Below are 11,061 nucleotides of genomic sequence, written 5' to 3' on the forward strand. Positions count from 1 at the left end.
CTTCCTTTTTCTTCTTGAAACTTCCAAAGTTTGTGGGGTTTACACATGCGACACGTGCGGATTGACAATGCATTGCTCATTCAATTTTCATAATATCTTATTTAACCTCTCCAGATTGTGGCTATGCATTGCTCTTTCAGTTTTCATAGTATCTTACTAACCTGTCCAGATTGTTTAAGAGAAAAAGGAGTGCATACAATTGAACACCAAAGATAAACCCTTTTCAAATTGGATTTGTTGACAGGTCATATAAATAACAGATCTGTATAAACCATCGAATACCAGTTGCACACTAATTTCACAAGAGACTAAAAGGTTATTTAAACAATGACAAATTGCAGAAAACCAGAACACAATTAGGGCAGGTCTAACACGGAAAATTAATTTTTGGATTTTCTTTTTTGACATAACTACACGTTTTGATCGTCTAATCAAAACCTACTCGTTGGACACTCCTGATAAAAAAAACTGATGTGGCGCCCACATATCAGCCCATACATAGCATAGAGCCGCCCGATGAGGTGCCGACGCCGTGGACCACCTGTGTGGAGACAACACATACACTTGGGCTTGTGTGGCATCTCTGCACCGTGTATGAACTTACAATGGTTCATACTTAGCACAGGTAGTCACTCAAGGCTGTGGAGGCACGGACGTCGTGATTCGTGAATCACTGGCGGTGAGATGACATATAGGCCTGGGCTTCCGTGGATGCCACGTATGAGCTGACATCGTCTACATGTTACTTTTTGTGTTAAGAATTAGGAGTGCCGAGATGGTAGGTTTGGTTAGAAAATATAAAACTGTGGTTCTATGTTAGATCTGTCCTAAATGGAGAAGCTTAGTACCGTAAACATATGTACTCTGAAACAAAAGATATTGGACAATTCAGAAAATAAAAGCCATTTAAAATATAGCAAACCAGGTATGAAGGAACATATAAACAAGACATGCCTCCGTTTTCATAGCATTTACCCATAAAATTCGAAAATTGGTCCAAAAAGCCCTATTGGACATTTTCTAATAGCATCCGAGAAGCTAACTACAAAATTATAATAAGTTCACTATTTGTACAATCACATATTCATCCTCGTGAGATTTGGTGTTATCCATATGGGATTTGGCCAGTTGCACCAAAGCTGAGATACAATTTCTTCCTTGCTGTCATTTTCCAAGTTGAGAATACCTATATCCCGGTCATCATTCTTATACTTTGAAATATATGTCATGTCGTCTGTGAAATAAACACAATTTGTCTTCAGTTGTGGATATTCCTCAACACTGAGGCATTGCGGCTGATTACGCCCAAGAAACAACACATGATCATGCAAGCCAGGCATTTCCACAAGCTCTTTTGCTGCCATATCAGCTTTATATAACATCAGTTTCTTAGTCTTTATGAACCCCTCAATGCATTCAATGACTCTGCAAACTTGCAACATATCACCCCATGGAGCCTGAACAACATACATGTACCCATCAGTCGCACTAATGTAATTCTTCACCTCGTCTGCAATAGTATTCCTTGTGATGGTAGGACCTGTCAGATCAAAAGTGTAGACTCCTCCGGTATATGTGAATGCATACAATAGACCATCCATGTGGATGCATTGTTGATAGTCCTTACCGGGCAGCGAGGTCCACTTAAAATCACCTACCCTTGCAAACGATAGATAATCCTCTGGATTGTGGATGAGAACCACAATGTAGCTTCCTGTGGGTGGATCAGGAAACACAAATGCCCTGATGCACAGGCAGTCAGAAAGCTGGCTCGGATATCCGTCCGGTGTTAGATCCCACATCTTATTCTTATTAACTGTGCCGGCACTGTCCAAGATCGGCTCTACTTTCTCAATGGTGATCACCGAGGGGAGGGCAATCTGTTGACCTGTGATCGGATTGAGAAAGTGAAGCTCGGACTTGTCATCAGCAGTAACTAACCAGCCATGGGAGGACCCAATGAGATGCCTACTACGGATAGGTGGGTCCGGAAGAGTTAGCTTGTAGACCCTCTTTTCTGCAAGACTGTAGAGACAAGCTACGTTCTCACCATCGGATTCAGAGGCGTAGAGGAGGCAAGGTGTCTGGGGCCGCTTATATTGCGCAAGCTGGCTATGTAGACTACTATAAGCAGAGCACCAGAAGGAGCACACAGAGCTCGCACGGATGAGGTCAGGAATCTCCAGGAGGGATAAGATATCCATCAATACATCCAGCGGCAGCTCCGGCAGTGTTTCAACCACAGTCTCGGTCTCCATCAGCGGCGGCTCCGGCAATGTTTCCACCACCACGGTCTCTGTCTCCATCAGCATCAATGGCGGGTTTTTTCTGAATTTCCCTTGTGAACTGGGAGTAGAAGAAAGAGACAGCAGCGTACGCAAAGTTCTCAAGTCTAGCTGCAGTAAGCTCATCATCCTGACTAAACTACACGCCCCCATTGGAGAAATTGCAAAATCGGGTCTTCTGAATGATGAATCGCTTCTGCAGCTATCAACCCCACACCTTCGGTTCAACCCGGCAGGACCCAGGGCAGGGGGCACGGATATATACTATGAAGCTCACCCCTAATTCGAGTAGGAGATGAGTCCGACTCGTAGAACGACAAGGCTCCGAAATTTGGAATGAACACTACGGAAAAACAAAATTAGACTTGGAATCGCTTCCCACACCTTTAGTTCAACCTGGCAGGAACCGAGGGCAGGCTCCTCGTCGCACCACTCATATATATTGGGAACTCAACCAACCTACCAAGGCCTCAACTGTAATTCCGGTAGCAGATAGAGTCCGAATCGAAGGACTACGGAGGAAAAAAAGATTTGGACTTCGAATCAAACTGCGCGGCTCAGACAGATCGCAACCCCGTTCCCGCGACGACAGAAAGGAAAGGAGAGGGAGAAGTCGGCAGTGCTTTCTGGGGAGGAGGGGGGAGCTTCGGCGGCGGCGTGATGTAGCTTCGGCGGCTCTACCCGGGATCGTTTTGTTGGCAAAAATATCCTGCGCGCATTCCAACCGCTGCCTTCCGTCCGATGGCTCTCCCGGGGTACGATGGATTCCTCTCTGTATAACTAGAGGGGCCCGCCTGTCAGGCACGATTATACAAATCACGACTGTTTTTGTTGTACCATATCCGTATAAGTTGTTCCCCTCTGTTAACACATACGTCTCCTTACTCAACACACAACCTTCTATCATCCAACTACCAAGGAAAACTTTAGAGACAAAAAACAAAGAAAACATCGTTTTTATCGATAGCGACGTTTGGATGCCTAGGAGTATTTACACCTATGCATGAACAATAAATTCAAAATAAATAGTTAAAAGTGATCTGGTATTTTTTTGGCATCCAAGAAACTCAAATTCAGTGTATATTTTCATACTAAAATCACATACGAGGAGGATTACACACACACAATTCAGCTTTGGAATACACTTTAAAAATGGGCGTCTTGAAGATCTGATTTTGGGTTTTTCATAGCTCCTCAAATGTCGTTTCATTACGAATTTTGCATGCTCCTTATGAACTCAAGCATCTTACTCCATCCGTTTTTAAATATAAGACCTTTTAGAGATTACACTATGAACTACATACGAAGCAAAATAATTAAATTTACACTCTAAAATATATCTATGTACATCCGTATCTAGTTCATAGTGGAATGTCTAAAAGGCCTTATAGTTAAGAACCTGAGGGAGTAGATGCCAAAATGGTTTATTTTTATGATTTTTATGGATTTACTCTTCATAGGGAGTAGATGAGCATGATCTCATCCGTGGATTACCGGCTTTTATCAACCTAAAGGACAATAACGATGCGTTGCTACGGGAAAATAACAATATCATTTTCATATCCTTAGCTCAAAGAAATCATATGTGCATGGATCATATGGTCAAGAGATATTATCAAGATTTGTCGCAACTAGAAAGTTCAATGAGCTTAATCCACCTTTTGTCAAAGCATCATACATGCAGCCATGATTCCTTACAGACCTGACATTCCTTATAAAATCATTGCCATTCCCAAAAAATGATGACACTGTGGGCCAAGTAATTTTTTCTAATTTTCATTTGCGAATGCAGGCCAAGTAATTTAACTGATGTTTCACTAGAATATTAAAACATGCATGACAACAAGCTTATGGGCTACATCATGAAACATCCTCAACTTTTCAATGAGATTGTGCACGGGTCTTTGTTTCATACATTGCAGTATTGTCCGAGAGTGTATGATAACTAATGACACAAATGGTTTGTTTAAATATCACAAGGACCCACGATAATAGAAACATACTCATACCCTTTTTATATCAAGCACACCAAATTGTTGTATTTTGTATTGACTACTGATGCCTATCGCTGCATCAGACCAGTCCTTCACCGTTGGATGAGAAAGCCTTGGCTGGTTGGATTTGACTTGAGAACGTGGCTGTCTATAGTTACTTTGCACGTAATAAACAGACTTAACTGCGATTAGTTTCCTATAACTGTCACGCGGAAATTAAGCATCCCCTGAAATCATGCTAGCATAAATTGAGATTGTCTTTTTTTCTCCCTTTCTTCTAGAAAATTAGGTTGAATGAAATCCTTTACGCCATGCATGCTACTAAAATCTAATGCCTATTAAATTTGCTTCTACCGTAGTGACGATGTGCTCCCATTGGTTAATCAATTTGCTTCAAACTAAAATATTTACTGACTTACTAATGTTTTTTTTGTGAGAAAAAATAATTTATATTCTATCACAGCTCGAACGCGGAATTTGCTCGCTTCCGATGCATGTCAAATTTTCGTCAGTTTAATGTATGTTTTCAACACAATGAAATAATTCGAGAATTTGCTTCTCGCGCAACTAAAATATGCTTCCATTTTTTTTGGCGGCGACTAAAATATGCATCGACTTAAAATGCTATCGATTATAATTATAATTTTTTTTCCTTAGCTCGATTAGGGAATATGCTTTCATGGGAATGATCCCGTAATTTGTACAGTTTGCTTCCACTGTTGTTAGATTTTTTATCTATACAAAAATTTGGCTCTACTTGTGTATTATTCTGCATTGTTCGTCCTCTCTTTAATTCATCCACCGTAGTGACAACGTGTTTCCCTTTATGCCATAAATTGAGATTGTCTTATTTTTTTTGCTTCATCCGTTCATTTAACACGTTTCCAACAATGCAAATATTTGCTTCATTCAAGTGCCAATGGCACGCTGTTCCCATCAAATGTATCTTGCGGGCAACAAATTTGCGTCAATCTACTTGCCAATATGCTTCCTACATGTTCATATACTGGAAAACAAATGAGTTTCTTCGCAAAAACAAATGCGTATATTACAAGCACTCTATTCCCTTGTGTTCCAACAAGCAGCCACAAGGCTAATGAGTAATGACACAGAACTACGGCATCAGGTGGAGTGTATGCAAGCACAAGAAGGGTCGCGTATGCAGATGTAAGATAGATCACTGTTAGTATACACATGTTAGAAGCAAAGAAGCATGGACAGCCTGGCTTTGTATAAAGCGGACTTGCACAGAAACGAAACCAAGAGTCAAGGGAAGCATGGATGTTAGTATATAGATCAGAACTAAACAATATGAGAAACCAGGCCTCCATCTGGTCAGCGCTCGTTGTCAACCAACTGCAGGGCACTTCCAAAAATATGAACCGAGCACCACCCAGTGAGGTGCGTCTAGTCCAATCCCGTGGCTGAAGTGGAGCAAACGAAATAGTTGTGAGACGGTCAAGCATGTACAGTGTGTGTGCAGCAACGATGAGGAGACAGGCGAGGAAGGTAGGACAGCGAGGACGATGTGGTTGACGGAGAGGAAAGAAGGGGAGAGTGATATGCGGGCGAGTATTAGGGAAGAGATTACGCACGGAGAGTGCGGATGGTTAGCATGCCGAGGTTTTTTTACGTACAAAGCAAAATCTGTGACCGTAAATTCAAATTGAATCAACGACAGTTGATAGGTCTCAGGATTGCCTCGAATCAGACTATAGATAACGAGTGTTTCCCTTTTGTATTTGAAGGAAAGAAGGTAGATGGAGTGAGCCCCGCTGCCTAAAAGTTATTTTTGTGCAGCCAGTCCGGCTTTCTCAAATATAGTCTAGTATATCTTCTTGTGTGTTGCAACGGATGAAAAGAAAACAAAACCCACTTCACATGACATTACGCCCCGCTTATATCCAACTCTGATAAACATTAAGATAAGATTACCCTCGACAGCAGCTGCACCTCCTCCAACGACGACCATGACCCTTCCCCGGCCACAAACGCCTACAACTGCATCGGCGACCGGAAGGGCAAGGTCCTGACGAGGAAGTGGTGATCTCGACCTCTCCCCCCCTCTCCACATTGTTTATATAGTTTTAGTTGTAGAAATCTATGCAGTATGTCCGGTTAACTTATGCGATCTTTTGGGTGATGTTTAATGTCCGTTTGCGTTCGATTTTGTTGTCCGATACTTGATCACGTGGAGTAGCTCTATGTTGCATGTATAATATGGATATAGGGCGTCTCACACAAGATATGCGGATGTAGAGTATCAAATATGAGGTCTGCCCAGTTAGTGTCCGCGGATGTTTGAGGGGAAGAATTTGCATGTTGTGGTTGTAGATGCTCTAATGATTTTTTATTATGTAGGATTTTGTTTCCTATTGAAGGTTATTTGATTTGTAAGATTTTATATCAGCGTTGGTTGGTTTGAGCCCACACTTAGAGCAACTACAACTCCGCGATGCAATTGGACGCGTGGTTTGTCCGCATTTTATCCTTCCGGGTCGGCCCAGCGGATATCCATGTTCATTTTTATAATTGGGTCGGCGCTTGCGCCCAACGCGGCCATGACCCTTTTTTAGGCGACGCAAAAAATATAATAAATATTTTGAAAATATAAAAAACGTCAATTAAAACAACGCGACCATGACCCATTTTTAGGACGACCGGGAGCGCATTCTGGTATGCGACCTCCGCCTCCTCGTCCTCTTCGTGCACGACGATGGGTTGCGGCACTCCAACCACCACATGGACGCCATGCTACCGCTGCTCCTCGTGCTCCCATGTAAAGCAATCCTCCCATTCGGAGGAATCTGCAGCGTTGCGCCGCTTCTCCGATGTCAGCTACTGCCGCCGGCACCTCACCTCCTCCACATATGCCCGCGCCGACCGTGACACTTCTGACACTGGGATCTGTTAGGGAACGTCGCATGGGAAACAAAATTTTTCCTACGCACACGAAGACCTATCATGGTGATGTCATCTACGAGAGGAGATTAGATCTGCGTGCCCTTGTAGACCGCACAACGGTAAGCGTTAAGAAATGCGGTTGACGTAGTGGTACAGCTTTGTGATTCAAATCATCGATGACCCACGATCTGTCCCTCGAACCGATGCACGGTTCGTCCCACGATCCGTCCCATGAACAGTTCCGATCTAGTGCCGAACGGACGGCACCTCCGCATTCAGCACATGTACAGCTCGATGATGATCTCGGCCTTCTAGATCCAGCAAGCAAGACGGAGAAATAGATGAGTTCTCCAGCAGCGTGACGGCGCTCCGGTGGTGGTGACGACCTACTCCTGCAAGGCTTTGCCCGAGCTTCGCAGAAATACGATCTAGAGGAAGAACTATGGTGCGTAGATCTGAGTTGCACGTGGCAAAAGTTGTCTCAAATCAGCCCTAAATCACCGCTATATATAGGAGGGAGGGGGAGGAGGCTTGCCTTGAGGGCCAAGCCCTCAAGGCTGCGCCAGCCAAGGGATATGAGGAGTCCTACTCCAATCCTACTCCAACTAGGATTGGAAAGTGGAGTCCTTCTCTTCCTTCCCACCTTTCTTTTTTTCCTTTTCTTTGGTTTTTCTTCCTTGGCGCATAGGCCCTCTTGGGCTGTCCCACCAGCCCACTAAGGGCTGGTGTGCCACCCCTAGGGCCTTTGGGCTTCCCTCGGGTGGGTTGCCCCCCTCCCGGTGAACTTCCGGAACCCATTCGTCACTCCCGGTACATTCCCGGTAATGCCCGAAAACCTACTGGTAACCAAATGAAGTCATCCTATATATCAATCTTCGTTTCCGGACCATTCCGGAAACCATTGTGACGTCCGTGATCTCATCCGGGACTCCGAACAACATTCGGTAACCACGCATATAACTCAACTATACTAAAACATCATCGAACCTTAAGTGTGCAGAACCTGCAGGGTCGAGAACTATGTAGACATGAACCGAGAGACTACTAGGTCAATATCCAATAGCGGGGCCTGGATGCCCATATTGGATCCTACATATTCTCCGAATCACTTATCGGTTGAACCTCAGTGTCAAGGATTCATATAATCCCGTATGTCACTCCCTTTGTCCTTCGGTATGTTACTTGCCCGAGATTCGATCGTCGGTATCCACATACCTATTTCAATATCGTTACCGGCAAGTCTCTTTACTCGTTCCGTAGTACAAGATCCCATGACTTACAGTTAGTCACATTGCTTCAAGGCTTGTGTGTGATGTTGTATTACCGAGTGGGCCCCGAGATACCTCTCCGTCACACGGAGTGACAAATCCCAGTCTTGATCCATACTAACTCAACGGACACCTTCGGAGATACCTGTAGAGCACCTTTATAGTCACTGAGTTACGTTGTGATGTTTGATACACACAAGGTATTCCTCCGGTGCCAGTGAGTTATATGATCTCATGGTCATAGGAATAAATACTTGACACGCAGAAAACAATAGCAATAAAACGACACGATCAATATGCTATGTATATAATTTGGGTCTTGTCCATCACATGATTCTCCTAATGATGTGATCCCGTTATCAAGTGACAACACTTGCCTATGGCCAGGAAACCTTGACCATCTTTGATCAACGAGCTAGTCAACTAGAGGCTTACTAGGGACAGTGTTTTGTCTATGTATGCACACATGTATTTGAGTTTCTAATCAATACACTTATAGCATGGATAATAAACGATTATCACGAACAAATAAATATAATAATAGCTAATTTATTATTGCCTCTAGGGCATATTTCCAACAGTCTCCCACTTGCACTAGAGTCAATAATCTAGTTCACATCACCATCTGATTTTAATGAATCCAACACCCAGATAGTTGTGGGTACTGATCTCGTCTTGATCGTGAGAGAGGTTTTAGTCAATGGTTATACATCTTTCAGATCCGTGTGTGCTTTGAAAATCTTTATGTCATCTAATAGATGCTGCTACTACGTGCTATTCGGAAATACTCCAAATATCTACTCTACTATACGAATCCGTTTTACCACTCATAGTTATCCGGGTTAGTGTCAAAGCTTGCATCAACGTAACCCTTTACGACGAACTCTTTAACCACCTCCATAATCGAGAAAAATTCCTTAGTTTATTAGTTTACTAAGGATAACTTTGACCGCTGTTTGATACGCCTCCAACGTATCTAAATTTTTTGATTGTTCTATGCTATTATATTATCAACTGGGAATGTCTTATATGCATTTATATGCCATTTTATATCATTTTTGGGACTAACCTATTAACTCAATGCCTAGTGCCAGTTTCTGTTTTTTCTGTCTTTTTGACCTTTTTCAGAAAAGAATATTAAACGACGTCCAAACGGAATAAAACCTGCGGGATGATTTTTTCCATAACAGAAGATACCCAGAAGACTTGAGAACCAAGGCAGGAGGTCTCGTGGGAGGTCACGAACCCCCTAGGCGCGCCCCAAGGCGGCGGGGGGGGGGGGGGGGGGTGCCTAGCAGGCTCGTGGGCCCCCTTGCCTCCTTTGCCATACCTCTTTCGCCTATAAATTCCCAAAAATCCCGAAACCAACAGAGAGAGCCACGAAAATACTTTTCCGCCGCCGCAAGCTTCTGTCTCCGCGAGATCGCATATGGGGACTGTTCTGGTGCCCTGCCGAAGGGGGATTCGGACACGGAGGGCTTCTTCATCAACACCATTGCCTCTCCGATGATGCGTGAGTAGTTCACCACAGACCTTCGGGTCCATAGCTAGTAGCTAGATGACTTCTCTCTCTTGGATCTTCAATACAAAGTTCTCCATTATCTTCATGGAGATCTATCCGATGTAACTTTCTTTTGCAGTGTGTTTGTCGAGATCCGATGAATTGTGGATTTATGATCAGATTATCTATGAATAATATTTGAGTCTCCTCTGATTTCTTATATGCATGATTTCGTATCCTTGTAATTCTCTTTGAGTTATGCGTTTCGTTTGGCCAACTTGATCTATAATTCTTGCAATGGGAGAAGTGCTTGGTTTTGGGTTCATACCATGCGGCGTCCTCACCTAGTGACAGAAGGGGTAGCGAGGCACGCATCGTGTTGTTGCCATCAAGGGTAAAAAGATGGGGTTTATGTCATATTGCATGAATTTATCCCTCTACATCATGTCATCTTGCTTAAGGCGTTACTCTGTTTGTTATGAACTTAATACACTAGATGCATGCTGGATAGCGGTCGATGTGTGGAGTAATAGTAGTAGATGCAGAAAGTATTGGTCTACTTGTCTCGGACGTGATGCCTATATGTATGATCATTGCCTTAGATATCGTCATGACTTTGCGCGATTCTATCAATTGCTCGAGTGTAATTCGTTCACCCAACGTAATACTTACTATCATGAGAGAAGCCTCTAGTGAACACTATGGCCCCCGAGTCTATTTTACAGATTATATATTCAGATCTACATACAAAAATACCAAAAATACCTTGCTGCACTTTTACTTATATTTACCTTTCATCTCTATCAGATCTCACCTTGCAAGTAATCGTGAAGGGATTGACAACCCCTTTATCGCGTTGGGTGCAAGTTTGTTTGTTTTAGCGCAGGTTCATTGGTTCCTCATTTTGATACTCCTACTGGATTGATACCTTGGTTCTCAAACTGAGGGAAATACTTATCTCTACTTTGCTACATCACCCTTTCCTCTTCAAGGGAAAAACCAACGCAAGCTCAAGAAGTAGCACTGTTCAGTGATTCAATCCTGGATCACTCTATGTACCTCTTAATAGACTTGTGGCAATGCACACATCAGGTGCGGTACACAACATG

The 11,061-nt window shown here is 43.3% G+C and overlaps 1 pseudogene; it reads right to left on the minus strand.

Annotated features, from left to right (window-relative positions):
• Positions 1-1,064: 1,064 nt before the first annotated feature.
• Positions 1,065-2,414, minus strand: LOC123396800 (annotated as a pseudogene).
• Between the last annotated feature and the right edge of the window lie 8,647 nt (positions 2,415-11,061).

This window comes from Hordeum vulgare, chromosome 1H (genome assembly GCF_904849725.1).
Source record: "Hordeum vulgare subsp. vulgare chromosome 1H, MorexV3_pseudomolecules_assembly, whole genome shotgun sequence".
In the NCBI taxonomy this organism is placed as follows: Eukaryota; Viridiplantae; Streptophyta; class Magnoliopsida; order Poales; family Poaceae; genus Hordeum; species Hordeum vulgare.